The 4363-nt window shown below is 47.6% G+C and overlaps 1 pseudogene; it reads left to right on the forward strand.

The window, feature by feature from the left end:
• LOC144175672 (uncharacterized) overlaps positions 1 to 2606 on the forward strand; it is a 47868-nt pseudogene extending 45262 nt beyond the window's left edge.
• The last annotated feature ends 1757 nt before the right edge of the window (positions 2607 to 4363 follow it).

Below are 4363 nucleotides of genomic sequence, written 5' to 3' on the forward strand. Positions count from 1 at the left end.
ACAGTTCACAGAAAGTATTAAAGAGGGTTGAAACTCATGATAAAACTGTGAAACTCACAAACACATGTGCCGCTATCAAAAAGGTACAGCGGAAAATAATAAAAAAGATTACACATAAACACAACGTATACAGAAATCGGACTAGATGTCACAAAAAACATTAAGTAGTTCAAAACTTTAAAAAGGACGAAAATAAAACATATCACAGAAAAGAAAACATCAAAAAAAGGGTAGAGTTTAAGAAAATTAGACAGATTAAAAATCAGCACAACATAGTAAAACACAATTGATTGATTTGATTGATTGGAGGGTTTAATGCGCCGACACAATGCAGGCAATGAGGCGTGCCGCACAGAGGACGGCTCCGGATTAATTTTGACTACCTGGAGATCTTTAACGTGCGCCGAAATCTTGTACACACTGACGTTTTTGCTTTTTTGCCTCCATCAGAAAAACGGCCGCCGCGGCCGAAATTCGAACCCGTGACCGCCTTAGCAGCACGCCTTAGCCACTGAGCCACCGCGGCGGGTAAAACACAATTGAACATATTACACAAACCTGAAATATCACACAATGTACTGAACATGAAAGACCCGTAAAAAAATATCAAACAAAACTGCAAAATCACAGACAAATATCACAGCAATTCAATTGTATAACAAAAAGTTAAAACTACTTAATAAAATACATCACAAACACACAATGCTACATATAACAGCACAAATATAAAAAAAATTTAAGACAACACACGTATCACAAAAAGTGGAGGGAAACACAGGAAAGCTGCACAAATAGCAAAAAAAAAAGGTTTGAAGGAAGGTGGGAGACTGCTTCCCAAAATATTTCAGTGACACTCCTTATCGTCGGCGCCAGGCGGTGCCGCAGTACCACTAAAAAAGTTAATTAGGTCAAGAGATTTCAGTCGCGGCTTTGTTTTTGAAATTGCCGGAAAGCATGCTCCAGGAATGTGAGCACACGATGGGCTTTCTTTGGGTACTCTATATGGAATATCCAAAACGCTGCAAACAGGCAGCAGACGCCAGCTAGAAAAGAAGAGGTGGAGAAGAGGCGTTGGCCATCTACGTGAAGGCAAAGGTCGCCGTCCTGGTCCACCAGAATCAGTGTCAGCTCAGGCTGCCCCTGCGAAAGCAGTAGGAAAGTAGGCAAACTGTGATGCGCGTTCTCCAAGCGGAGATTACGCCAACTGCAACAAGTTGCTGCATGTGCCTGTGCCATTTGCACACGGGGTGATGTTCTGCCTGAAAAAAGTGCGTAAAAGTGCAGCGATGACGTAGGAGACACTGCAGGTGGCAAGCCGATGCCAATGTGCCCCGCCATTTAATAAAAAGCGTCAAGCTTGCACTAAAAAAATAGCACCAGGTTTGTCATCTGCAAAGAAGGGGCAGTATATCGCGCCCCGTTGTCCTGTGGCAAATGCTACGTAAAGGACAGACGGGACGGTGCATAAATGACAGAATGAGGCAGCACGGTGCAGGGGTTTCATTACTTGCGGTGAAGGGCCACCTGGCTTGCCACTGTAGTAGGTGGCGGCCAAACTAGTCGGGAGATTAACAAGGCTTATAATTACAGGGAAGCAAATAATTGTGTGAGCACACCGTCAATTGTCCCCACAGAAAAGGAATTGCGCTTTTTACGAGGGCGCATGCGGGATACATAAGTTGGCGTTTGTGCGGTGGTGATTGGGTCAGGAGGCGGCCTCTTACCCTGAGCCCGGGCTAAGTTTGGTACTATCACCACATCCTCACCCATTAGTGCTAGGAAACATTAGTGCTTAATAATTACAATAGCAACGCTGCCATTGTGTTCACCTCAGAAGCATTATAATTGTCCTGACAACCCCAGGAGGCACAGTGAATGGGTGGAGAGGTGAGATTTTCGCTCTCTTGAAGCTTTCGATTCTGCCCCCCCTCTCCGCCTGGCCACCACCGCCTCCGTTGGGCCCAACTGGTGCACAGCTATTGCAGCCGGGCCAGGTGAGATGCCAGCTCAAATCGCACTTGAAAAGTTAATCGCACTGAGAGCGCGAAGACTACTTGCGGCAAGAAGCAGTGATGCACAATGCAATACAGTGTAGACCACTTATGTCGCGAGAGCCGCAAAAATCCGCGCTTACCCCAACTTGTGTTCACGATGCCGAAGGCGCCTGCTTATCAGCGCAATGCACTGGGGGTGGAAATCTTCGGATTCGCACAGTTTTGCTTGTTCAGAAAGGGAAAGTGCGGTGACTTATGTGCACAACGTTCTAAAGCGCGAACCGCATGGAGCGATTTCTTCTCGCAAAGACATGCAGTGCACGCCGCAGGCATGGCGACACCGGTGCTGTAATGTGTGTGGCGCCGCAGGCATGGCGACACAACTGGCGTAATGTGTGTGGCGCGGTACGAGGCTGAACTTGCGCATTGAAGAGTGTTGAGGCACTCTAGATTTCAATGCAAGTCAATAATGGACATCTTACAGGTGCTGCTGCTGATGACTCCATGTTATACTAAGAACACGCTTCGTGCAACTCACACATGAGCTCTTTACCGGTCACTGTTTTCTTTCCCCCTGCCCTTCCAGAGGAGGAGCTTAAGCTCATGAGGTGAGGGGGGAGGGGCTTCAGCAAAAAGAGGAGTGTGTTGGCTGATGCTGAGATACAGGTGGCCCTAATCCAGTGCATTTTCCTAACGTAGTAAGTAACAAAACAGAGGAGTGTGTTGGCTGATGCTGAGATACAGGCAGGTGTCCCTCATCCAAAGCAAATTGAACTCATTAAGCAATGAAATGCAACACTGAAACATTTTGCGCAAGCTTAGAACGAGGCAGTGAGGTCCAGGTTGACTTTCAGAGAGAACCTCAATTCTGACAGTTTGGGCGCTATCAGCAGACATAAATATCTCGCACTCGAGCATATTTGATTGTATTCACTTTTTTTATTGTTTTGATTTGAAAATGTTTGGTTGATTTGAAATTTGTTATACTATGTTTTAAAGATATCTTATTTGCAGTACATTTCATCACCTGTCTCTTCTGTTTTCTTTTTGGATGAATGAGAAGTTTCTTTATGCTTTTTACATGCTTTTAGGGAGTGACAGCATATTTCATTTCATTTCATTTCACTTATTAGTTCCTTAAGGGCCCGAAGGCATTACATAATCAACGTGGTCTGGCATTACATACATCAATCAACGTGGTCTGACAGCTCCCGCGCCGCGTGGGCAGAGCCGGGTCCAGTTGCACCAAAAGAGAACTGCGCGACATAAAGTTCTGTGTCACTAAGAAAATTTAACAAAAGCAATAGGAGAAAACCTGGAAAACTCAATGAATTTGAAAATATCAGCTCATTAAGGCCGATCCACACGGCAAACCAAAACGGTTATTTGGATCGCGGTCTGCGTATCACGTGATAGGACGTCACCAGTTCGCGCGGACCGCCGTTGGACCGCGAAGGACCGCGGCCCTCGTGGTCCAAATATTCGCCGAGGCTTTTCGGTCCGCAGTCTCGACGGCGGACCGCGACATCAATCAACGTGGTCTGACAGCTCCCGGGCCGCGTGGGCAGAGCCGGGTCCAGTTGCACCAAAAGAGAACTGCGCGGGCAGCGCGGCTGTTTCAAAGCGCTCGAAGGAGCCTGTCAATCACCTTCGGTGGAATAGCCGGCGGGCTAGGCTTACAATAGCGACGCATACTTAATCTGCGCTTTACTAGCAAATCCTAGGCTCTTACTGGTGCGATGCCTGCTATCATTATCACATTGTTTCACGCATTGTTTCGTGCGAACGACGCCGGCGGCTGCGCGAGCGCGCCCACCCGGTGTACATGCGGGTGGCGGTTATTGTCGGGATGAAATATTTCGTGCAGGCTTGCGCATTACAACCAGTTGTCGCGGCCAAACGGCGCCTGTGTTAACCGTCTAGTTTGCGAGTTCAGACGGTCGGCCATTTGCGGTCCGCTCAGCCGGCCCGCAGTGTGGATGTGCTCCGCTTTGGATCGGACCGCGGCGGCCCATGACGTCTCATCACGTGACCGATTGGACCGCGGAATGGATCCGTCATGTAGATCGGCCTTTAGATGCTCTGGATTGTCTACAGGGCATATTAAAACCATTAGAGGAGCAATGCTGAACATTCAATCCTCCCGTAACGTTGAAAGGCATTGAGATAGCTGTGGCCTGAATTTTTTAACCACTCCTAAAGCTCACCTAAAAGTCCTGGAAAGCCGCATTGTGTGTCACATCCCACTGCTCAACGGCTGTAGTTACGCTGATCTGAGTAGCGATACCACTAAGAGAATTGGGCAGCATGGAAAGCTAAGACGTGGTGGCGCTTTTTGGCTGACTGTTACAAACAACTATTGCAGTAAT

The sequence above is a fragment of the Haemaphysalis longicornis genome, unplaced genomic scaffold (assembly GCF_048455015.1).
Source record: "Haemaphysalis longicornis isolate Haplotype H1 unplaced genomic scaffold, Haemaphysalis longicornis Haplotype H1 scaffold_3, whole genome shotgun sequence".
NCBI classification, from domain to species: Eukaryota; Metazoa; Arthropoda; class Arachnida; order Ixodida; family Ixodidae; genus Haemaphysalis; species Haemaphysalis longicornis.